General features: G+C 34.9%; 1 protein-coding gene across 5 annotated transcripts in view; it reads right to left on the reverse strand.

The window, feature by feature from the left end:
• LOC310899262 (teneurin-3-like) overlaps window positions 1–27,803 on the reverse strand; it is a 1,088,357-nt gene that overhangs the window by 590,058 nt on the left and 470,496 nt on the right. For all 5 annotated transcript variants that reach the window (XR_014584113.1, XR_014584114.1, XM_083835486.1 and 2 more), the window contains exons 9-10: window positions 14,206–14,347; window positions 2,269–2,434 (exon numbers count right to left, since the gene is read on the reverse strand). The gene's annotated coding sequence lies outside the window, so the exon portion shown is untranslated. The remainder of the gene's footprint in view (window positions 1–2,268; window positions 2,435–14,205; window positions 14,348–27,803) is intronic.

Genomic DNA, 27,803 nt, shown 5'->3' on the forward strand with positions numbered 1-27,803 from the left:
TGGAAAAGGCAAGGGAAGCATCACGCTACTGAATATAGAACCATCTGGCAGATCACACTTGAATGCATGGTTGTTTCAAAGAGAAATTAAAACAGGAAAACATGGTACCAGAATTTATTGGCAAGTTCTGGCACTTCTTTCTAATGCCGGATGCAGCCAAAAGTAAAAAAGCCACCGTTTTCTGATCTACCAGGAATGTAACATCCTAGCCTCTACAAAGCTGCTTCACTCCCTTAGGATGGATGAAGCAGTTGCTGTGGTCCTAACAGAACTTATGATCATCTAGTTACCTATTATTAGTATACCAGTTGTTCTCATAAGACTTCCAAAAATGTCATTATAATTTAAAATAATGAGTTGTGATCTGTATGCTTATACTTGGAATCTTGCATGGAAAACAAGAAATGCTGAGCCTTTAACTGTTGGTCTGTATATAGGTCTGTTTTATTCCTTTTTAAGGAAAGCAGCTACACGTGCTAAATATCACACTATGATCAAAGTGCAGGCTATTCCTTTCAGCTACTGTAAAACCATGCAACACTAACAGTAATCTGACAGACAACTTTAGAATAGAAGTACAATTAAAGAAGTCTTTTCTCAGAAGTTGTATGCTCTGAAAATCTCCCCTCCCCTCGTGTTTTAAATGATGTGCAAACTTACCACCATACATCATTGAACTAGAAGTTGTAGAATGTGGTTATAATTAGCACAATATTACTAGATAAAGAGCTGTAAAAAATGTATTTATTCAATTACAATATTTATTTATTCCTTCATTTTCTGAAATCATTACTGCAACGATCTCTGACCCAGACGAAGACTTAAATCTTTAACCTTAACATGACACTGATTTATCTGTGTACTCAAATGCTAACCCCAAAATATGTAACAAAGGGAGAGAAGGGAAGGAAGGGAAGAAGCACGTTGATAAAGCACAGCCATTTATGCAATTCTGATGATTTTTTGCCCTCTTTCTTCTCTTCTCCATACTGTCCCTGACAACTAAAAGCCAATGAAAACAGTGACAATCCTAATGCATAGCTGAGGAACTTACCATGCTACTACTCCTCATTCGTTACACAAGATATACATACACTACATATACCAGCCTTTCCTTTTGCTGGAAATGTTCCTTTGATGAAAAGGCATTATTTTGTTAGGCTGATGCCATGATAACTTTCCTATTAATACTTCTTTTGAAGTTTCTCAGATCTTTTTAATTGACATACTTCAAGTACACATGTGGTTAAGAAAAAAAATAAAAAAAATCAAACATTACTTATCATATAGTCATAAATGATACATCACAGTTGTCTGGCTGTAGTCTGAATAGGAGATAATTGCAATAATGTAGATAATACTGAATGGCAGTTGGCTAAATGACTCCTTTATGGCAATGTCTGTAGATTAAATATGTGTAATCCTTCAGAAAATTCCTGCCTTAGATCCTGTGTGTATTTACAGCTTCCAAACTGTTCCAAGCCAGGTAAAGTATTTTTTGTATCTGAGTATATACCTTGTTGTGTTTTGTATTACAGTACTGTAAATATTCCTTACCCATGTGTGGCTCTTTCACTATCTACACATCTGTTTGCAACACTGAAAACCTCTTTAGGCATACTGGATGTCTTGAGCAGGATAAATCAACTGAGACAGCCTCAAATGACCTGAGAACTTTCTGAGTACTAAACTATGTAATTTAGATAGCCTTACGGAACTATTCCAGTTACCACAGCTTTCCTGGACTGCCCTGTGGGTATCAGAATTTCTGCAGTGCTGTGATTTCACTCTAGGCATGCTTCCCAAACCAGAAGGGTTCCAGAAAGCAGCCTCTGGCAATCTTCCTTAATTCCTCCACTTGGGAAAGTCTCATCTTGCCAGATTTGGGGCATTATGATAAATTTATACCATTCCAGACAATTTAGCCAACAAAAAGCAACAGGAAGAGATGAGAGATTTTTATTTTGCTGTCAGGAAGTATCTCTCTCTTAGAAACGGTACTGTTAAGAAATCTTTTCTACCGTTTTAGTAGGTAACACATGCTAGCATCCTACAAATGCTCATATGTCTAGAGAAATACAAGTTGTTAAATACCTTACGTTATTATTAAACAGAAAAAAGAAAAAAAAAACACCACCAAACCACCTACATATGCCTTTTTTTTTTTTTCCTCATACTTCGAAAAAATGGAAAACACTTAGGTCAACACAGCTTTTTGAAACAAGTTTCTTTGCACCAAGCAACTGCTTTCCCCATGTGGTCACTCACCAATATTTATAAGGGAAGGTCACTTTGAATGCCACCAGCAGATGAAAAAACAGGAGGGAAGCAGGGTTTTTGTGTCTTCACTGAGCTGGCTGATTCTGCCAAAGTGATAGCCGACATTGACATTACACAAGGGAAAGGTTGTCGTAGTCTCACAGTCCCAGCTCTGCTGCAGAAACAAAACCAGAAAGAAAAACATATGTGTAGACTTTTCAAATAAAAGTAATGCCAAAACATTAAAACTCTGATCTCTGGAATATAAATAAGGCTTTAATCTTGGCTTTGAAACAGTTATCACAAATCTACTTTAAAAACAAGATTTAAAAAGACCCCTAAGAAATTGAATATCCTTCTGTAAAATTAATCAATCACTTTGAGGGTTTAGTGGAAGGAAATGGCCGTAAACATCTTATATACTCAGCTGGTGGTAGAAGGCAGACAGAAATGACAATTCTGTTAAAAACAGGGAAAAGCTGAGATTTGAAGTGAAGATTGTATGCAGAGTATGTGGCGGGAAATGACAGGGAATTTTATCGGTGCACGTGGCCTAAGGAAAACTTAAGGGAAAGGTGAAAGATTAATGAGGGATTCCTATTTATTTATTTATTTATTATATTTTTCTAGCATCTGTGTGAATTATTACCTATACACCTGATACGTCCTAAAAGAAAAAACTGTGATGAATAAATAAACAGCTCTAGAAATCTTCAATAGGGTCCTTTACCTTGCAGGGAATATTATCATTGGCTTTTGATACAATTTCTGCTGCAGGGAAAGACTTTCAAAGCTCAGAATGCTGAAGTATTGCCAGGCGCTCAAAGACCCCCTGCTGTGCGCGTCAAACTAAGAAATCTCTCTGAACTTGTCGAATTAAAAGTCATCTCTCTCTCTCTGCAACCCCTGCATGAGCTGGGAAGCTCTGTCCTCATTTTTTTAGGCCTTCCACGATAAACAAATGGAGCCTGGAGCATCTTTATTCTTTTCAGGCACATAATTAAAATTCTTTAAAAAATATAATTGAAGGCAATGAATTTCAAAAGGAGGTTCTAGTTAACAACGAGGCTAGAACAGTTTGAGGAGACCATATTGCTTTACCATTCAATTGTGTTTCAAAGGTAGAAGCAAAACAGCTTGTTAAGATTCTGGGTAAGTGTCTTTTATTTATTTATTTTGTTTGTACATCAAGAGGTTGCTCCAAACTTAAACATCTCAGCAGGATTTATGCTTTCTGGAATGTCATAAAACTTAATTACTGAAACAGCAAAGAGGAGTATACTATTAAAATATGAACAAAGAAAAAAGTATTCATGGTTTCTTAAAATCATTATTTATATATCCCCTAAAAAATTAAAGAATGTATTTATTGAAGAATTTGTATTTTCTTGGCAAGACTCCTTCATTCATCCAAACCACTGTAAATATTCACAACCTTGCAAGTTTATGAATCTGATAATGCATAAAACACTAATTTTCTGTGATCATTATTGCTGTGAAACATTGCAATGATTACTTCTACTAGGTATTTTTGAGGTTGTCTAGAAAACAGTAAGTACTGCTAGAATGAAATTTCAAATTAATAAAAAAAGGAATGGAAAAACACCTCTCTGGATTTGGATACCAGGAATTACTGCACAACATTAACTAAAAGGTAGTACAAGACAAGACTGTTTCAGAAGGTCATCTCTAAAGTCACTGCCTACAGAGTTTAAAATCTAAACCCAATGCTACTCAATATCTCTTTTAGGGTGACTTAGCATCCCTCTCTGCAGAAAGAATAAAAGGTTCATTTCACCTGTTCTTTTTTGTTTGTGTTTGTTTTATATTTCCATACTGTGTTTTAAAGTGGTATTTCTGGCTATAAATGACCACTGGAGATGTATTATTTTTAGGGATTTTCCCTAGAGAGACTGAAGATTGAGATCTTTTAAGGAAAACTACAATTATTTTAGCATTAAACCCAGAAAGGACCGCATAGCAAAGCAGCACCATTTCCATGACTTCTGAGCAGCACTCTACTTCTCCTAGTTAGGGTGCCTCTGGGAGAGGTGAGACAGCACACCTGCTTTTTCACCCCTGGAGGCATGGGCGGGGGGGAAGTAGGAGGCAGATGGGTCAGCGCCACACATATTCTGTGGGGTCAAGAATTGTTCTGACTGGCAGAAAGGTGCAAACAGGACCCAGGAAGCTCCACAGCGAGAGGCAATACCACTGGAGATCTAGTAGGAGCAAATGGTGGTTTTATCTATGCTACCCAACAATAGCTCTGAAACAGTAAATTTTTCATCCACACTATTTAAGTAATTTATTTCCTAGGGTCTCTCTCTCTCTCTCTCTCTGTTTGTTGTTGTTTTTGAGGAAAATCTGATACAGCATAGGGAATAGCCCATTCCAGGACCACACTGAAAAGGCAGTACAGAGTGCACCAACAGCGCTCCAAGTTTGTACACCAAGTTTGGTCTTTATTTTCTGCAGTTGTCTAGCATTATCTCGGCAGGCTTTAGATGCTCAGATTCACATGTGACTTCACACCACACCTAGAATATGCAACATACAGCTGCACGCACATAGTACTTTCATAGACCGCACAGAGCCTACCCATTATGCTCTGAACTGGACAAAATATGCAACCAGTAACGATCATATCTCAGATCCAGCTAGAAACCACCTTGGCACACGCTGCGCAGCACGACCAAAGGCTACGTCACATGCTCCTACCGGTGAGCTGTCTACCAAGGTGCAGACTGCTCCTACAAACAGCCAAAAATTAAGGCAGTCCCCACTCTGCCTTTTTTCATCCCAGTATCACTACCGGGAGAAAAAAGTGAACAACCTGGCCTTCCCTTTAGACATGCTAAAGGGGATTTATGAAAGCATAACTATCAGTTCTAATTGTGTAACTATCTCAATTGCCATGAAAGCAACAAAAAGCATAGGCATAATTTACAACAGAACAAAAACATAAATCAGAAAAAAATCAACAAAAAACATAAAGCAAACATACACAAATGAGTATCTTCAAGCTAATTTTTACTACAAAACTGAATTAATGAAAGTACTGTGATTATAAATAGACTGTAGAGATAGCCAAAGAGATTATAAAAATAATTTGTTCTCTTTAGAATGTGAGGGACACTAGACAAAAAGCACGATAACAAAGAGACTGCATCTGATGTTTTAAGAAAAAAATACTGTGGCTCAGCATGAGTATTTAGTATCTGTTTGCAGAACGAGTAAAGGTTTCTTTAAGTTCACTGAGCACTCACTGTAAAGTTTAGGGAAGATCAGTAGCTTAGACAAAAGAGGCTAGTGAAATATGATCCACATCTATGAACAAAACTGATCAAAGTCTACGTGGCTGCCAGAGTGTCTTCAGTTTATTCCACTGCCATACACATATTACTTGATTGAAAAGTGTGGAGATATAAAGCACCCAGGTTTCTCTCTACTGTCACTGGGCCTGAAATTCTCATTTGTTATGTCTGACTTCCCTTATTGATTTCTTTTTCCTAAGCATCAGTAACTGAAGTCATTTTTTTTTCATGTTTGGGAACACATTTACATCAGAATAAATTCTTAGTAATTCTCTTCTCCCCTCCATGCTCAGATTATTATTTTAAAAGCTGCAATAACTGAAAATTATCTGTATTATTCAAAATTATCCAGTTTATATGTTAATATCGTGACAGTCACGTTACACAGTCATGTGCATGTCATACACTCATACATATCTTGAGGATCTCAGACACTTTCCTTAGTACATGGAGAAAAGAAATAATCTCTTTTCATACCACTGTCACATAAGAGGTTAACATGAATAATTTCATAGAACAATTCCTTTAAAAAACATTCTCTGCTTATAAACATCTACCTATTATACAACATGAAACTAGTATATAACTCAGGTCAAAAAAAAATATATATATATATTTATAGCAGAAGCCTCAAAGATACAGTTTTGATCCAGTAGTTCAGAGTACTGTAGATAAAACTGTTGACAGGTGTTACCTTGATAATTTGACATAAAGTACTGCTATTTCAGAAGATGGCAGAAGAGGGAGTAAGTGAATGTAAACCCAGATTACATGCTCAAACCGAAGTACAAGAGCAAGGCAATGCAGAGTATTTCAGCAGTTCTTCATCCTTTCCAGAAGAGCCTGGATTTCTCTTTGCTATACTGTACACAGTCAGAATATATCAGAATTTTAGATTTTTACAGACTGGAATGCTCCTCTTTAATATTCATGTGCCTTGATTGCATAGATTAATACTTATTCATGTGCTTTCCACTGTGCTCTTAGATCATATATTCTGTAATTACAACAAAAAATAACTTACATATTAGATTTACTGTAGAGAGAAAACAGAACCAATGAGGCACAGAGGGAGGAACTCTTTAGTGAGGTTTGCTATGTGACAAGCTGTATAGACAGAATTAAAAATATTAAGTGGATGCTTAACCTCATTAACAGGTTCAGTCTCTCACATTAGTACCGACTTTAGTGTTTCATGTGAGGTAGTTATCAAAAAATAGCTCAAAAAAAGTTCCAAGAACTATTTCATGCTGCTTTTGGCCCCCCCACCCCCATGGCTCTAGGCAATACGGCCCCCTCCCTAGAAATACTGAATATTAAAAATTATCTCAGGTGCTTGAAAATTTCACTTACCATATATTTTGGCTGAGATATTAACAGATGGTTATGAGAAAAATAAATAATCAGTAAAATAGACACGTCTGGTTCAATTTGAATGCTATTATGCTAATAATAATTATGCTAAATCCAGCTATTAGGCCCAAGGTTCTAGAACTAAGTTCAGAGCAGGAAAGGAAAAAAACTACTTCTTTTCTAGTAATTGTCCTTATATCGATATTGCAGTTACTAATACCATGAACTAAAACTGAATGAAATCTTTCTGATGATCTTTTTAGAGGACCTATTAAGCTAGTACAGCATCATAAGCAGGTACATATGAGAGACTCCAGCAAACCTGATCCCTTCTCTCCGCATAAGCAAAGAAAGGAATTGCTAACACTTGGCAGAAAAATATAAACCTATGCCAACAGGACTCATTCCCATATCCTGATGTACTGGCTGCTTTCACTGGGTTGCTATTCTTCCATGAATATCCCTTCCCTAACACCTGAGTAGGGGCCATGTGGTCCCTAGTTCCTCCTATTAAGTTTCCCTGCTCCAGATTTTGCTAAAATCCATGTATCAAGTCTCATTCTGTGCTCTTCCTGAAAACTAACAGCTGTCAGACCCTTAAAGAGCTTCGACAACAACTAACATTTCTGCTCAAGCAAAAGCACTCTGTATCACTTCGGTGATGTGAACGGTGCTGTTTGGATATGAAAGCAGAGAAGCCTGACAGGTAAGTCTCTGCTTCATTTGTCATTTGCAAGAGAAGGAAACCCACTTTACTAACAAGCTGTTTTCCGTTCTTAATAATGTTTGATGCTGTGGTTGTTTACTCTATTTAAGATGTTGTAGATCTGATGGGGCATATAACCTTCAAAACAGGTGAAGAAAAACAAAGAGCACGGAACAGCTGTACTGTAGCTAAGTGCTTGCCTGTGGGGTGAGAAGGGACCCACGCCATCCCACCTACCCTCTATTTTCAAGGGTTTGTCTGTACAAAGTCCAGTGAACTCAGGCAGGCATCTTACCTGTTTGAAGTGCACCTGTTTGATAACCAAAGTTCTTAAAATGGTAAAAATCAATTACAGAAGGTTCTCACACACAGAGTCTTTACGCTGCTCTTCATTCTCATTCACAACATAGCAAATGGGAAGACAACTTATGGAGAAGGAATATAGAGATCTATCAAATACATATTTTTGTTTTTCTCTTTAAAATATGTTAACAACCAATGCTGTTCTTAAACAGTGGCATTTTTTCCCCAGATGTATTCTGCTATTTTTCCAGTCAACTTACAAGTTCTTTGAAACAAACTGCATTTGCATCCTCCCCTTAATACTGTTTGGAGTAAACCACTGATAGCACAGAGTATATCTGTCAAACTCTGCTAAAGAACAGAACAGGAACCTGACATGGTTATGACAAGCAAACACTTCATACCAGGAAAGAACCTCATTTTGTTGATTAAGGCACACTGTTAGAATGGTGTGTTATGTCTTCATGTAAATAGGACCACGACAAAAATATTGATTCTGAAATATATTTGCAGACAGAATTAAGCCTGGAGGCAACTTAGAGAAAATGAAACACTTCTTAAAATAATCGCATGTTGCATTGCACTAGTAATATCTGTATTTGAAAAAAAAAAATGGCATAAACAATTGTGCTAGAATTGTAAATAGTATTTTTTAATTTGGGTTTAAAATTATGCAACATGCTTATTTTGAATAACTAAAAATGATAGATCATACACTGCTTTTAGTGATGTCCTTTTATTTTAAAGGAGGTCAGTGTAATTTCCAGTTTTACAGAAGCTGAATCTCGGTTTCTCCAAATCATTATTTTCAAATATTAGCTGGAGTTACTATACTGTAACTATTCTCATTTCTTAAAATCTGAGGTTCATGGATTTAAGCAAATGCAGGGGGTTTAGAAGCATCCTCATAAACCATATTAATCCAAGAGAATAAACAAAGAAAAAATACCTATGTTTAGAAAATCTTAAAGTTGCTGTAGAATGCATCAATGACATTTATATGCTTCTTGGGTTTAAAGGATGGGAATTTACTATACTAAATATTTTGAACTAATTTACTAGATACACAGGATATATATTGATAATATCTCCTGTGCAACTACGGTTCTTAACATTTATTTCTTTCATCTCAGAGTATATTTCCTTTAACATCAAACCAACATCTTAATAAAGTTCTCAGATCATTTAGTGCACTTTTTTTTTTTTTTTTTAACTTCAATTTTAAGCCATTCCTGGTAAGTATATGTAAAGCAGAACAATGTCTTTGTACCTGGTCATTAACAATCTGTAATTACATGATACTGTTTAGGGGCTTGGGATGACAGAAGAGAGCTTACTGTTAATAAGCTTCCTAGACATTACAAATGTTAGACTAGCTGCAGTAGGGACTAACTAGTTAAGGTCACACGTTGAAATTGAGCATGGCACATGATAAATACAGTTTGTCCGGCCAGCTTTTGCTATCACATACGAATATTGTTTTTATCTAAAACACATTAAATAGATTAGCACAATTTTGTGATGCAATGACAGTGCACTTGCAGTTTCACGTAACCATTCTTTTGCTAAATTCATATACTAATGAAGAATTCTCTCACAACTGAAGTGACTTGCAGCATACCAACTGAGGTGTTTTATTCCTGGGTATTTTTCAGTTCTACCATGTCATCTCTAGAGAACGAAAAAAAGATTCAAGGAGACAATACTAAACTGTTTTTCATATCATGTGACTTGCTCTTATTTTCAGTAATTATTACATGTTTGGATAACATTTCCATAACTAGCTCACGTTCACATACTGTAGATATGCTCATTGGTATTATTTTGGCATTCATTTTGTTCTCATTTCAGCTTGTCATTTTGTTTTAGGTATGTACATGCTCAAGTTTATGGCAGTAAGTATATACTGACACTTCATAACTATAACATGCTTGTCATAACTCCACATTGTGCTGTATGTGATAGTTTAGAAAATGAAGATTATACTGTCCTTTAGTCAGAACTCTGCTTGTGAGGACTGGAAAGGTTTCTGGGACCTGTGAGATACAGAGTGGTTGTTCTACAGAGCCTTCTGGACTCAACATGCATTGTACAGGTAGCAGCGAATGTGAGGACTAGCTTCAGAACCTCAGCTGATCTTCCTGTCATACATGCCTTTGGTGTGCATCTTGGTTTTTCATGTTCCATTCTTTGAAAATAATTTTCAGTCTAGACATGGCCTTTATCTATTCCAAGATACTGGAATGTATGAGTGACAATGCCTACTGGCCCGCTGTTTCACTTCAAAGTAATACTGGCCAAAAAGAGTATGTGCTTGACTGTTTTTTATTAATACAATAAAAGATAAGGAATATAACAACATGTCTATTTGTTAGTTTAGTAGTACTCCCAGTTGTGCCTGAAAGCCTACTGAAGACAAAAGGCAACATTTTACCTACTGAGCTGAAGTCACATCTGCATTCACAGCATTCTATGCAAGCAGGACCGTGAACTTTTATAGAAATTAAGAATGTGTTTTAATTCTGTGTTGTGTTTACTTTAAAATAATATAACGGGTAAATTTGCTATCTTCCATCTTAATGTTCCGCTTCCATATCACAATCTTGTCAAACACTCGTAGGTTCACACTGCTTAGCAGGAAAGAGAAAGCAGTTCTAAAGAACATCACGAAACCGATTTGACTTGAAATGTAGTAATGAAACCAAAATTCTGTCTAAAACTTCCACTCACTTTACAGGAAAGTATGATAAACTCATGGACAAAATACATAACTCCATATAATAATTGCGGTTTGACTTTGAAACAGAGAAAAGGACTTCAGGACCATCAGGTATGCTTACTTGCTTCTATGGAAATTACAGAAATTATAAACCTTTCATGAACTTCCATTTCAAGAGCAATTAGAGACAAATTAGTTTTTTGTTTGTTTTTCTCTAATCGGTTTGACTCCTGCTCCAGGAAGACAGAAGTTTTACAATGTTAGTTCGGTAGTATGAGACTAGTGTAGTGATAACTGCTGAGAGTCATTTCCCTATGAAGGCAAGCCTAGGTAAAGTCAGAACATTGCCCTAACCTGGTGACCATGCAACAGCCACGAAATAGGCACAGTTATACTCAGGAAGCAATGACTGATTTTAAAAAGGATTATCTGAGCTTCAGTATTTCCTCTTTGAGCGTGTTAATAAAATGTGAGGTAGAATTCCAGAGTCCCCAGTCTGCTACATCCCTTGTAGCTCACTATTTTTTTTTTTTTAAACAGGGCTGCTGATTTTACATTCACAAAAGAATTAAATCTTCCAATAATGTTCATAGTCAAATGTCAGTGTTAATTTTAATTGTTGAGTCTAATCATAAACCATTTAAAATTAACTTTTTATATATATTGTTATGCCTTGCCTAATCTTACAAACATTTCAGATTGTTACTTCTAAAAATAGAAACCTGAAGATAGAGGGTTCTCACTGAAGGTTTAGTGTTGTAATTTCTCATGTTCCACAGCTGCATGGGACTACAAATGCTGCAAGCTAAGGAATCAATATGCTGGTGATACTAGTTTAGATAAACAGATGTTTTTCCAATGACAAAATAATCAGTGAAATGTCCTAATACGTATTAATCTCCAGCTGGGAAAACATGGACCAGTTTGAAAGGGAAAGAGTGTTTACTTAGTGCCATCTCTGTGGGAGTAATTACATGTAGGCTATAAAAGAAATCATAATTAAAAGTACATCTGAAATATCCAATCGAGCCATTTTCAGAGAACAGGTCATTTTATGTAGTATTCCAAATGACTATTTGGAATCGTACACGTAGAATCATTCTTCTGTCACATTCCCTGGCACTTTCTGAAAAACCACAGAGGCCCCATATAAAAGAACAAATGCAAATACATTTCTGTTCTCATCTCTGGGCTACTGTAGATAGTATGAAATATTTATAATTTTTTTTAGTATTTTTTTGTCATATTTGAAAAAATAATTTGATATGTGTAGCTCAGAAGCCTGGAAGAACAAGTATGAATGATTTCTGACTAGAAACATCCAACACCATTGCTTCAGAAGTACTTCAAGTATTACATTATGTAGCAGCTTTCTTGCTTTCTAATTGTCATTAGCCTTCTGATACTGCTTTACTAACAATTAAATGTTTCTCATGAGGTACTTGAGTGACCATACCACCAGTATTTACTCTAAATGTTAGAACAGTCCTATAGTGGTATAAATAATAAGCACTCATCTACTTATTAGATGCATGAAATTTAAGCATAAGAGAAATTTCAGCCCCAAAACAGAAAAATTCTGTGAAATTAGAAGACACAAAGACATTTTAGTAACTAGAGAAATAGTACTTATCCCTAATTAATTCTTATATTGTTCTTTTCATTCAAGAATTTCACAGCTTCATTAATCATATGTCTATATTGCACAACACTTACTCTGTGATCATTTATGATTCTATGATCATTTATGATTCTATTTACTACTATAAGAAATATTTGACGTACTTCCACTACCTGTATAAAGCTACCACAAAATGTGCTCAGTTTTTTTCTCCTTTCTGGAGAGCATTTTGTTGTGGCCCTTAACTGAACGAACCAAAAGTAAGCATTTCTGAAAACTGTACCTATAAAAAGCTCTGTAGAATACATAATATTAATTTTGATCCTTATTCACTGAGTTACTCGGGGCATATGTACATGATATAGTAGAGTGCTGTGTTCAGGCACTGCAAAGTCAGTTCTGTGAGCACTGGTATATCTACATGGCAGAGAGCATGCCATGTCACCAGTTTTATTTTTCATCATTTTAGCTTGGCACTGTACGCAGGCTAATTAGTGATGCCTTTAGAGAAGGTAGCTCACCTGCATCAAAGCTGCACCCTGTTGCTGCAGCTGTACTGCTCCAGCTCCAGGAGCAGCTCCTTGTTAGCACTAAGGCTCTGCATGGTGTTCCATGTACAGCATGTCTTGGTCTCCACACCAAAACCAAGAGTTTCAGAAGAGCTTAGTCATACTGAAATTAAGTGCAATTCAAGCTACTAAACTGCCTTGGCCATTTCAAACATTCTTGCCAGGATATAATGGTTCTGTTTTTTCTGTAAAAGCAAATTCTAAATCTACCCTTAGATTTAGCCAGCTAGCTAAATCTTAACATTAGAAACTGCACTCAGTCATTCAGCAGCTGGTGACTATTATCGACAAGTAATCCTTCTACTTTTAACACTCTGTGTTGCTGTTAAAAAGATGATAAATGTAATGGTTGCATTAAGCTGGGCTAATTTATTCCCTCTCATAAAAGTGCAAAGGACGAACTGCTACCTCTCAATTAAACCTTCTTATTCAGCACAGCATATCCAGTGGAAGAGGCCATTTCAACTGATACAAAGTACTGTCAAATTACAAGTTTCGAACCACAAAAATGAGTCACAGAAGTGATTTTTAACATCCATTTTTCTTTTGACCAACAACCACTTGAAGACTAACATCTCATTATTAAACTGACTATAAATAGTATTTTAAAGTAGCCTGTGCTGGTTTTGATTGTGTGTCCTGAATTACAGACAGCTAAAAGACAGTATCAATACCTATTCAGAACACAACATTGAGGGATAATTAAAAGGAATTTTATCTCAACATAAAATCATGTATTTTTGAAACACTCTGTTCAACTGCTACTTACACACACAACTCTAAGTGGGATCAGCGGTAGATTTCAATGAGCTTGATCAAGCTTTTATTTTTTTATTTCACACGGTAGCCATGAAAATTGATTTCCCATTTTAACAGAGTAATTAATATACAAGTAGAAGCTTGGTTATATTGTATGGCCTTCTGATATTCAATGAAGGGTGAAAACCTATTTACGTATGTTGAATCAGGACAATCCAGTCCAGAATGAAAGCTCAGTATTTCAGAGCCAAATGTAAATGAGATAAAAATCACAATTATTTCCACAAATACTTTAACAAGTTATTTTGAATCATTACTGCATGCAAGAGAATTAAGAACCACTTAAATATTCTGTGGATGTTAATGATAACATCAAAACTCATCACTATAAATTCTTCAGCCAGCTACACATACAGCTTAATCATTAGTTCTTGTCTGAGAAAACATTTTACAGTATTTTCAGAAGATGAGAATTTTCAAGCTATTTCTCAGGTCTTATTTTCTAAATGTGATACTTGATCACACACCTTTAATGTGCAACAGATGCATAGGCAATCCCTTGTAATGGCCGCACAGGGCATTCAAGGAATGGAACTCACCAGTTGTTCAGTGACTGAGATTAGCCATGAGTTCTCTTAGCCAAGTACAGAATCATTTGTTCTTGTTAGCACATGTGGAACTTGGATTCTTTCCCTCTTGCTGATGAACTCAGACTTAAAAAATACACCAGGCAATCTTCACCTATAAATGGGAACTTAATTTAAGGATGTGATCCATGCAAATTAATTTCATCATTTTCTATTATGAGATTATCAAAATTAACAGATACTAATTCAAAAGTAGTCTATGTATGTATCATATGGTACATATCCTTTAAGGGCAAAAAAAAAGCAGATATGTATTTCAAGTGCAACACATTCCGTTTCATATAAAATCTTCACCTCTGCAACCGTTTTCTCTGGATTGTCTAGCCTCTCTAGCCTACTCATGAGTACTGGTAGTCAGAGAGACAGCGGTGAGATTTGCAACATAACCTATTCCATATTATCTCAGGAACAGTTTCCTCTGAAAGGTACTGTTGCACTGAAATGCAATCACAGTGTATTCTGAAACATACTTTTAAACTTGCTTGCTCACTCACTAAGACAAATAAGGGCAGAAAATTATGATGGAACAGCTCTAATGACTTTTTCATAAGATTTAAATATATATAAATTGTAAGTTATTATTTTAATTGTCATTTACTCTGAATGCAATTTCTGATATGCATCCCTAAATATTATCACATAATCTTTTAAACTGTAAAAGAAGTATATTTCTAACAGTGAATCACATAATCATTAAATACATCACTAGATTTAAAACAATTATTATGCAGTGGAAATGTAATTCTTTGTTCTGGAAAGCTTTACAAGAGACAAGGAAGCGGTACATTTCAAAAAGTGATAAAGTATGATACTACGTGCATTCTCATGAGATGGTACCAAGTTTCAAGGCCAGCATATTAAAACACAAAATACAAAAATGCCTTCTTTATAAGTAGGTTAGAGGTTGTCTTTTTTAAAGTACTTTTTGATTTTTTTTAAAGGTAATTACAAAACACATTTCACATCCAACTCATATTTTTGCATGTATTTTCATGTTTAAAAGAATGTTTAATTCCATTAATTCTTTTTTCCAAGACTGCTTAGTCAAAATTCAGAACAGAGTTTAAATGATCTTGTCATAGTTCTTTATGTCAAATACTGCACTACTTGGGCATTTGGACTGTAGTGATGCTACAGCAAAGAAAGGGAAATGTCTCTGTAGTCTACTTTTTCTTCATATCTACAACCTGTTGGCAACTTTTTCCAATGTTTTTCCCCAGCAGAATATAGTTTCTGAAACCAAATCTTTCATGAGAAATCGTAATTTTGAGTAATTTCCTTTAAATTGTCATTAGATGTGAATCCAGTAAAGCAGAAATATTTTGAGATGGCACTGATCCAGATCAGAATGTCTGATCTGCTGGACTGCTGAACATTTTGAAGTTCATCTTTATGGCCTCAACTACTACCATATGCTATTTGCAATTCAGATGCCATATATCCCCTGCAATCAAAATGCAGCAGGCAGATTGGTTTGCTAGAACTCGTCAGCCTGGAAAATCTAAGGCTGGAATCTGCTTGACAGACATCTAGAAATTCATATGGGGTATGGAAAAAGTCACTTGGCAACAATTAATTCACTATCACTTCTAATACAGAGATTAGAGGCTATTAAATTAAACGAGGTTATAAGAGGTTCAAAACAACAAAGGAGTTATACCTTCTCACACAAGTAATTAAGCCGTGAATGAACTAGACCTATACATGTAAAGCAGATGGCAGTGGATTTGGAAGAGGATTCACTATGTGGAATTCGGCTGGGAGCTATCAATATATATTTGCCCTGTTTTTGTATTATTCCCTAGATATTCATAACAGATCAAAAACAATATTGTGCAAGACAGAGCTTTGATCTCCTCTCAGTTACTGGAAGTTTTTCATGTGTTTATGCTATACCTCAATTTTTCCTATAGCTAAACTGCAATGACAGTCCTGCTGGTATCCTAACAGAACGTAAGAACATTTTTTACTGAGCCCCTCTGTAGCTTTATTACAACTCTATCTGCAGATACACAATGGCTCATTTGAACACAGTTTAACACAAGATGTGGCTCAAATGACATACTCCCAAATTCCAATTTTTCATGACCTCTAAAACAGAATATAACCCAATGAAAAGTTTTCAATTCCCGTTTCTGGTTTCTTCCGTAAACAAGCTCTATCTTATAGCCCACAAAATATCTGAGTAACCTTATTATATTATAAGGTTATATTATATGTTATATTGTCCTATTTCCTTTATTTGCACATTATTCAGTGGAGAAAGATGAAAAAATTACAAAATGGAGTGCCATTACATTTTTTTTTTTTTAGCACAATAATTCAAAAGACAGACTTTAAAAGTTCCAGGCGAGAGGCGACAGCAACATGGTGAAAAATTATACATTAACAAATCTCATTATACATTACATTGTTTCAGGCATTTCATTGTAAACCAGACTGCCTCAATATATGTTTAACAATGTAAGCCTTCACAAAATATTAGGTCTAACAGCTATGAGTGACTAAGTCCTATTTTGTTCATAAGAAAGAGGAACTTTATTGATGGTTTCTTCGTACTCAATACTTCTTCCTGTACATGATTATTTGCTAATTTTAAAAGGAAGGATAATAGTTGAATTTGAACTATTGGACTAAGCTCAGTCTTAAATTGATATGTCACCTAAGGATACACAGAATTAAAGACTTATCAAAAGCAGAAAAAATATATTCCTACTACAGTACTAGACGCACTGCATTTAAATCAGAAGATTCTGTGACAAACAGGCACAAATGACAACATGACATTTAAAAAAATGTTATGGGGAATATATATTTCAGGTAATCACTTTTGATGATATATATATATATCTCACAATATAGCACATTCACATTTCAAGAGGTGTAAAACATTATGAATACCATTGTCTTTTATAAATGTTACTGTTTTCCTTAGCTCTTTTGAAGATTGTCACTTACATGCTATTTAGAATAAATTATTTTGAAATTTGTTAAAAATACTTGTTAGCTCTGAAGAATTAGAAAAATACCTATATATTTAATTTATTCAGTAATCGTAAATGAATCAGAACAAACACAGCATCTCATCAAGAACTTACTTCCATTAATCTGTATTTTTTATTTTGTATTATTATTGAACTTTCTCTTGAGAAAAAAATGGTGTCATGGGGCACTAACTCTTCATTTATTTTTTTTTCCTTATAAGTCTTTTAAGTTTGCTTCTGATGTAAAGCTATTGAAGTCCATCACAAAATCCCATTGATAACCAATGCAGTACCTCATTAGGCCATACTATTCCTTGACTCCCAAGAAGAGCAACATAAAGGGGATGTACTGTTTTACAGTGCTTCTCTGAATGAGACCTTTAGTGTGAAATAAAACAAAGATATATATTTTTTAAACTTGGCAAGTATTTGAAGGCACTGCTATGAATGAAAACACAAATGTACAGCACGTTAAGGGACCGTGGATCAAAACCCTCTTGGGGTTTGCCCTGAAGTTCTATGCCCAGCCATCTCTTTTAGTTGATCTCTTCAAATATTGGAACATTTTTTTTAACCATCTAAAAAAACCCTAACTTCAAAAGATCTGTAAAGACAATGTTATGTCTTCAAGTAATGAAAGAAGTTTGAAAAGGTTTCATCTAACAAAACGGTTACTTTTTTTTGGTAATATTTTTGTTACAAAATTTGTAACACTCTTGTTGAGCACTTATAATCTTTGCTATGTACAAGACACATATATCATTGCTTACATTTATAGGGACAATGACACCACTAAATGTTAAGATGAAATTTTTTTGATAAACATACTTCAAAGCAGAAATACCAGGAAAAATAATCCACGTAACCTATAAACATATATATAGCTCTAACATTCCGAGCAGCAATTGTCTAAATAAAAAGTGAAATGGAATTAAATAAAATTCAGAACATGCTAATTCAAAAGAAAATAGGTGTCAAGGTGATTCATTTGCTTTGTTCATACAACACTGAAAATATATACAATAGAACCCTTGTTTGCAAATGTTTACTCTATCAAAAACATCATTAGACTACACTTCCTAGACAGCATGCAGAGTAAACTAATACATAGAGTCTGCAGGTGTTGATTGGACATCTCAGATCAAAATGAGTAACACAAACAATGCTACATCTAAATTGTCCCCTTTATACTTTAGAACTAGAGTTAATGAATTCCAGAGGGACAAAGTACAGAAAATTTAAGATCTATTGAAAAATACAGGCTAAAAAGCAAAGAAATGGAAACAAATAGACACTACACATAAGCTTACATATTTTTTGTCAGTCTGAACCAGTTAAGTTTCCCAAGGTATTTGATGAAAGTACAAGCTCAAATAGCTTATACATAACACTATGTGAAACAAACGCACAGGTTTACTGCCCCAGCTACAAGCTCAATATCCAATATATTAACAATACAATGCTGCACAAGTCCCCATGTGCGGCTAGCAGAAATTCTTCATTCTGCTTGGTGAATTAATGAAGATATTATTGACGATTAAAACCATTTGATCCTTATCAACATATAATGCTAAGAAGGGAATATTTTTCTCCACCTTTGACAAGACAGCCTCCTCTACACAGAGGAACCATAGAATTGCTCGGATTGGAAGGGAACTCAAAGATCATCTAGTTCCAACCCCTCCTGCTATAGGCAGGGCCGAGGAGGGTTCCTTCTTATCGTGCTACTATTTAGTAGCTGTCTGGAGACAACATCACACTATTTTTCTTTCCTGACACTTGGTTATGGTCAAAAGCAAATACTATGTAAGAATTTGCATCATACTTAGCAGAATTATGCCCATGGTGTTTTTCATTGACTGAAAGCTTAGGCATATGCCTTTAAAACACTGATCATAATCATGTTAAATTTACAGTTTCATTTACTATTATGTTAAATAGATCACTATGTTTCTTATTTTAATGACCACCTCATTCAACAGTGTCAGAAAAATAAGAAAAAAAAGTCCAATTTTACCCTTTTCTCCAACAATTTTCAAACAAATTATTCTGGATTTTAAAAATGATTATCTAGTAACATGCTTTAGAGACACATCAAACCACACACACAATACAGTAGCCCTTCTAAACTTCTTTACATCTCAAAAATCTAAGAGGTTCCTAGTACTGAAAATGTGTGAACATGATTATTGTCAGTGCATGGAGCTAACAGAGGAAACAAATGTGTGCCAGGAAATCTGCAGCTAATGTTCTCACATGTTTTGGAGGATGCAGAAAACACAGTCAAGTCCTAGTTTTGTGGGTGGAATAGTAATGCCTTTTCCACTACTGAATGAAGTAGCTGAAAGACAGATATATTTTGCATTAAGTAGTTTTCAGTCAGTCAGGATATTTCATGTGAAAAACAGTACACATACACACACACACACCCCCCCAGTGAACACAAAAGGTTTGCTAAATTTCAACAGGATTCTTTGTTAGTCTTAACCTCTCTGATTTGATATCTTACTGTGTCATAACTCAAAGAAATGCATTTGTTTATCTGGCTATTCAATTCAAAATAGCACATATATCCACCATTTTTAATACCCACTTGTGCATCAGGAAAATCTGCATGACTATGCTGTAACAATTTTAGTATTTTAACACTATAGTATTACTGCAATGAATACCTAAGAAACAAGGACTATTTCCCTCTACTATGTCTTTTTAGTTGCGATTGGAAGAAATGCTCAAGTTGAACTAATCTGAAGGGTTTTTAGACATTTCACCTCCATTTTGGGGTCCACATTACTACATCAACTGTCACAATAGTATGTGAATACTTCCCTGGTCTCATAGAAGTCCATTTTTATGCTGTTTTTTACACATCCTCTTCAAGCAGACACAAACAAGATTGAATTGAGTCTCAGCTCGTCCTGTTTCCAGTTTGCCTCTGACAGCAGATATTATCTGATGTATATAAAAATGTATGTACAGTAATTCTTCTCTGGTGCGTCTTTCAAGCTTCTGCCAACCCCCAGCACACAAATTCCTGAAACATGAATTAGACTAATCCCCTTTTGAGCCCAGTTATGGTTTTGGCCTCCATAACATCATCTGACAATGTGTACTACAATTTAGTTATGTCATAGCATCTCAACCACAACCGCTATTCCTCTGGCTTAAAATTTCATTAGTTTCATTAATGGTCCGTCTCCTTTGAAAACCAGAAACAAAGTATTTCAGAACATCTGGATTGCTTTAATAAACCAGGTACACCCATGTCATGCCTGACATCATCTGCATGCTGTCATTTCTAGCACGTGTCATTACACTGCACACAAACCTCATACATCACTCAGGTCTCTTCCTCTTCTAACCTTACCTTTGCATGATTTAAGGTCAGGGATAACCCACGGCACACAAATAAAAAAAACATATATGTAATTCAACAGAATTAGAAATCATTAGACATCTCATAGCTGTACTAGAAACAGGAAAGAACACAGAAGAGGAAGTGACCCAGTCTTATCTGTACTGAAGATAAAAACCACTACCATTGTTTTGAGGCATTACTGCGAACAGGACTGAGCGTATTCCTGAAAGGGGTAAAGAGCACTGATGACCAGTAAAGTTTATTCCCACTGCTACACTGGGTATGAAGATAGAGATGGCTAGAGGACCTAATTCCACTTCTTCAATAATCTCTGCAACTCTATTATTTAATATATAGAGATATAATGACTGAGCATGCTCCCCAAAGAGCCATAGGAGAAGCAGCATTATACAGTGCAGGCAGTGTATGAAACTGCTTCCTTGGTGTGTGAAACACCACCTAACCAAAATGAACACTGTGAATGTTACAACTCAATGACCACAACAAACAGGTGTAAAATCACTGCCTGGACTTAAAAAGAGAAGAAGGAAAAAAAAAAGTCTGGAATTGAACTCGGTATTCGAAGGAAAGTGGAAAGGAACATAGAAGGAACTTTACTTAGGAGGCAGGCTCCAACACATCTCACATCTCATAAAGGAATTTCTTATTCAATTTTTCATCTTTTTCTTTCATTTGAATACTTGATGCAACAAATGTAGAGAAATTAGAAAGTACAGCAAGTAGTATGTTTATACAGAGGCAACCAGACAACCTAACACTGCAATTCACATCACTGGGGTGAAAAACAAAGACTTCGTAAATTTCTATCAAAGGGAACACCAAACAAGTGTGTCATCCAGTCACTGAAATCCACCTTCTACTCAAACACTGAAGTATGTTCTATCTGAAGCAATACTATCATCCCAAAGGCACTGACACTTCCAGAAAAATGTGAAAAATACCTCAACATAAATGCAGGTTTTTTTTTAATCTATACTTGAGAAACTGGGAGAAATCAACCTATGTACAAAGAGAAAGAAAAATAGCCAATACACATCCTGAGCTTCTCTTCCCAGTGGAACCTTTTTTTCCAAACAAGAATGCAAATTCTTTCTTCCTTCCTACTGAAAACACACAATCTGAGGTTGTGATTTAATTATAACCACATAACAATCTCAATTTCTGAACAGCAACCAAACAGTTTTGCAGGATAATTCTGACTGAAAATTGCAAAGGAGTAGAAATTGTGCAGAGCCTAACAACGACGTTTCATGATATAAAGGATTCTTGTGTGAGGGAAAAGCAGAATCAAGGGGCCTTCTGCAATTTTGCACAGAGAAAAATAAAGGCAAAACACATTATCTCAATATTTAAATTTTTGCAGTTCTGGAAAAAAAAGAAGAAAAGAAGTGTTAGGAGAGAGTTGCATACCATGGTTAATGGGATATTCTTAAGTCTCTTAGATGACTTACAAAGTATTACTGACTTTCATAATTCAATTGGTCTTTAAAAATTCTTATTAGGATTGCAACTGACTTGAAAATTTTAAAACTATTTCTCATAAGAAACACCACATCTTCTGTAACTCTTCTAATAATTTAAGTAGTTCTAGTTGCAAACACAGCTATGGTAGAAATTATTAAAAATTCGCCATAGCAGTAGCTGTTTAAGCAGTTTATCAAATAAAAGAATAACTTTTCTTTTTATATAAGAAGTCCTAAGGCAAGAGCCTGACCTGGAAGGTGAAAGTTGAGAGTGGCTTCACTACTTTCATAATATTAAGGTGAAACTGATCCAACTATGAAGTTTGCCATGGATTTTCTCTTCAGAAATGCAGAACAGAACCAAAATGCAGGATTTTCTCTTCATTTTGCTAACAAGAAATATGTATATTCTGAGTCATCATTGTAATTGATTTCAGGATAAATGTCCCAAGACTTCCATTCTCACTCATGGTTCCTGTTTACCTTTTTTTATTAAAAACAGACAAACAAAAAAACTAATTTTCTCTAGGTTACTGACAGCAATAGACTGAGAAGGAACAGTTCCAAGTGAGATATTCCCACCCCATAAAAAAGATGTCTTAAGCTACAAAAGGCTACCTATGTCTACCATTAAAAATACTATAAAAGTTCTACATGACTTTAGATGGTAAAGTGTTTGGAGGTAATTAAACATACAGAATTGTACCATAAACTACCAACTATATAACTACCAACAGTTACTAACAAAATTTTTATGTTTCTTGTTTCTCATCAGAACTATTGACTGATTTCTGCTAGACTCAAGGCTAACCATGTTGTTGTTCTTGGTGAAAGAAGTGACATTAACAGCACCAAACATAATCTAATATATTTATTGAAATAAAATACATTTTCTCATTTCCACGCTTATACACAATTATGCTGAAGTAGATATGATTTAACTATTTAGGACATTCTTTCAACTGAATGCTGGATGTCCTTTGCTTGCTTCCTGTATATGCTACAAGTAAAAAATAAATCACCTTTTTGTTGAAGGCAAAAGCAAAAAATAATCTTTCTGAATCCTACCATATTTCTGATTTCACAGCTAAAATTTTTTGAGTTTGTTTACATATATGATATAAGCCAAGAGTGAGAGAAACAAATCACTTTAAAAAACATCCATCCTAATACTGCAATAGGTATCAGTCTATTGACTACTGATGGATGCCCTGGATGAATTACCTAGGAGAGGACAAAGGTGACATCTCTACTTTGCTGTTCAGGATGTCCACAAACTGCCTAGTGCTAGGACAACTGGTCTAACTTTTTAAAGTTATAACTAAGAAAACTGGTATAACTATTTTAGTGTAAACCTGTAATTAAAGATGTGTTTTGAAGAAAACTACCTTATTAAAAACTACTGTTGGAAAAACACAAGTCTCAATAAATATGCATTATAGACAGCATTTAGAAAGTAATTCCTCACTGGTTAAGAACATAGAATACCCTCAGAAGGAACCTTTACAACTGATAAATCACAGAAAGGTTTAAGGCCCTGCAAGACAGCCAGTGAACGTGAGTAGGTTATAGATTGAGGAACAAAAATTAAAGTCTGTGACACAACTTTGAAGCATGAATACTTTCTAATACTATACAATATCTGAAATGAGGGCTATATGTTTCTTGAAGCTTCATCCAGGGCTTTGAACAGTTCTTGGATCAGTGAATAGCTTATGTAAAAAAAAAAAATAATAAAAATAAAATTAATCCAACTTAATACAGGAAAGAAAAAAAAAGAGAGAAAGCATGTCATGACTTCCCTTATTAATCTGAAATTAATCTGAATACATTTATTTTAATACAGGATTTGCTATTTGTAGTCTTGAGTGTTCTTTGAGATTTAAAGATTGTTTAACTCTTTTTCTTTCAGACTGTTTCCTGCACGTAACTCTGCCTTTACAGAAGGCTAAAAGAAGTTCCAGCCATTGAATAGACTCCTTCCAATTTCTATTAAAAACACCTTTCACTGTTCAAAAATAAAGTTTGAAAGAGTGGTTCCTGATGCGTACTGGAATTATTGCCACTGGTGTCTGGTTTTCACCTTCAGATATCTACTGCTAATAAAGATATTTAAATTAAATTTCTATTAAGAAAAGACAACTTTCTAACATTGCATTTTAAAAAGTGTTCTCTTTTTCCAGAAAAGGAAACAGATGTCATGGTAGAGCCATGTTTTAATCAATGCAATTACAAAAGCTGTAGTAGAAATTGAAGTGTAACCCAAGACTCTTTTTTTTTTTTAAAAAAAAAAAAGGTCTGAAAATGGGAAGTGATTAAATAGTATTTAACACAAATTATTAAAGTTTTTTTTTCCTGTAGAAAAAGTACTAATGCATTTTATCAACATATTTGAAAAAAAAATCAAGAATTTACTAAAGTTTAATTGCTTAATATTTTTAAAGGTAGAATTATTGTATCGTTCAACTACATGCCTAGATATTTACTAAGCTATGAACATTTAAATCATATCTATTTTACAGGAGAAATTCAGCAGAAACAGTAGATAATCTTTCTTATACTTTTCTTTTCTTTTTCCCCCCTTCCCCCCCCCTCCAAGAAGTACAGATGCATTCAGAGGTTTAGGATACATCTATGATGTACTTGTGCTTTTCAGTGAGATTACTTCTTTCCTTTTTTGTATTCACATAAAATTTTAATTTGGAGCTACTACCATAAAGGTATATTTTCATTTTGTTAGTGACTACATACTGATAATTTTTATTTCATTCAAGAATTCTAATAAAAAGGATTTAGACCATCCCTTCTAACCCCAAAACTAATCTTACTATTTGTGCAAATTCAAATCAGCATATTCAATATACTATAACTTTCTTGATTATTATCACAGAATTTTGATCTACAGTCAAAGCTCTGGGGAACTTTCTCACTTTAACAGCAAAAGTTCTGCAGTTTTCAAACCACCAAGAAACATTTTTGCTCCTGATGTAAAACATCTTCTCTCTGGGAATGTGTAAAGTTGTAAAACAGAAATAATATTAAGATTCAGATGTGCAGAATAATTCCCCAAAATGTACCCACACCGCACTGTTCCGGATCATTGGGTATATGAAACTTTTCAAAGGTAGATATCTGAGATGCCTCTCAAAATCAGTGTCTACCTGATTGCAATAAAAACTTAATTTCCTATTGTGATTTTACACTTTATAGGAAGAGATTCTGCTCCTTCTGGAAACTGTTTATTAGCTAAGAACTGTTAGCTAAACTGTTTACTAGCTGAAGAATTTCCAAATCCAAAATTGAAAAGGTAATTAAAAAGCTTTCAAAACCTTCAGAACTGGACTATTTACATCTCATCACAAAGAAAGCTGTTTATTTTTTTCACCCACAATACAAGATCTTTTCGCTTGTGAAAATAAAAGACTGAATTCCCCCAACAATCTTAATTTCAGGATCTGTGGCCTAAATCCTACTGCATATAACAAGAATCTTCACTGTATCATGGTATCTATCACCACATTATTCAGGGACCATTACAAATAAAGCTTTCCTTAATCAGTGTGTCAAATTATCATCTGCACTTACTTGGTTGCACTAAAACCTTTTGTACTATTACTAGAGATTTTATAATCTGCTGAAAATGACCCTTGTAACAAAGACTTCAATAGACAGTAGCTGCACAATTTAAAAGTAAATCTCCTCACTAAGTTTTACAATTTGTTATAATCCTTAACAGGAAAAAGTAGAAAAAATACAGAATCATCAACAGATCACTGAGGACGTAATAGAAGTCCTGCAGGAGGACCAACTCGATACGTTAGGGCCCTTCTGCCTAGAAGAATGGTACCTGAGATGGAGTGTAACAGAAATCTGGGAAATCAATAGTGGTATTCACTGTTTTTTTCAGATAAAACTAACAAATATAAGTCAAAAAGAAGGAAAATACATAAAGATGTGCTTGTGCAAACAGGTCACAGTTAAACTGAGAAAAATCACTGTGGCTGTTTGTTACAGAAATCCAAAGTGTACAGAGGTTTGAAAGCCTATCAGAAATTCATGGGATAAAGCCTTCAGAATATAACCTTCAGCTTGGGAAATCCCTGAGCTGTGGACTGCCACATGCCAGAAAGTTTCATTTTATGCTTGATCTGTTCTTATTTTTCCAAGGCACTTTTGACTGGCCACTATTAGAGACAGGACATCAGACTAGAGGGTGATTTGACTGAACTGAATTCAATGCCATTCTTTTGTTTGTATGTAAAAAAAAATTAAGAGTTTGAACAGACTGATTTTTTTTAATGTCCATTTGCATATACTGTACAAAAGATCCATTTACAATGACTAAGGTACAAAACAATACACCCTCATTTCCTACTAACTGTTGCTTCAGCGAATACCAGTATTTCTTTGAATAGCTGATTGTTTTATTTCCTGCAATGCCAACAGAAATCTGATGTGGTATACAGCAATGAAGAAGTTAATTGTTCAGATTTTACTACTAGGAAAAATTCCTTTAGAGCAATTTACTACTATAAGTAACATCTTTGTCTTCTGAAAACAGAAGGAGGATTTGGGGAAAATATTGTTAATAAAGAAAGGAATAAAATGATCACAACTCAACAAACGTCCTTTAGGCACCATTAACACACAATTACTGCATCTAAACTGATTCACAGAAAAAGGGTTTTTTTAAGTGAAACAAATGCTGTGACTTGGAGAAAACTGGTTTACCTCATGAAATATACCATTTACACAAAGCGGTGACTCCAATATCACCCTTTTACATTAAATATAACCTACGTAACAGTGAAGAATTGGAAAACAGTTTTGTCACTGCTCTCTCCACTCCCCTTTCCCTCTCCCTAGTTCTGACGACGCACACTACTGTAATGGTAGGGTTAATTCCCTACAGCTTTACTAGGGGTTAGTGTGTGGCTTCAGCTGTGAACGATGGTTTCACTTGAGAAAGAAATGCAATACATGTACATTTAGAATTTATACTATATAGTATGTAAATCTGAAATTTATACTGTATGAAAACAATCAAATAATCTTTTCCCAATAGGAAAGGAACAATTGCTGCACTCGGTTTGTTTTGCTGTGTTTCAGCTGGAATGTGCTATCATTCACAATTCTCTCCCCCCAACTCTTTTTTTTAAAATGCAGTCTGAAGTCTAATGAAAAGCCATAGTAAGACCAAACACAGAATACCTGGAGCGACCTATCAGACCAGTTAGCTGCATAAATATCTAAGACTGCATGGTACAGATCTTATTTCCTTTACTCATAGCAGAAGTCTGCTACTACTATTCATCAGTGGAAGAGGAGACTATACATACATCCAGTTTTATTCTTGCCTACCATTTTAAAATTATTTCAAAAAGCTGAGTCTAAGCTTTTGTAGATGTCAGGGAAGCAGCAGCTTTCTTCCTTTCAACATCTCCTGGCTAATTTTCCATCAGGAAGTACTTTCCAAGTAAACCAATGACTTCTTTGCAGCTTAGCTGTGAGTGTTTGCAACAGCAGAGAAGTAAGCTGCTTTTATCTTCATAGTTATTTAAAGGGCATACTTATATTTAATGACTTTGTTCTTGTCAGAGGTACAACAGAGAAGACTGGAAGCTCAGAGAACAGACTGAAAGAAGGGGTGGTCTTTAAGCTGCCCAGCTGCTCTATTTGCTATTAGCAATTTTCTCAGACTGGTTACTTTCACTCCACTTTAAG

Source organism: Anser anser (assembly GCF_964211835.1).
Source record: "Anser anser genome assembly, chromosome: 4".
Classification (NCBI taxonomy): domain Eukaryota; kingdom Metazoa; phylum Chordata; class Aves; order Anseriformes; family Anatidae; genus Anser; species Anser anser.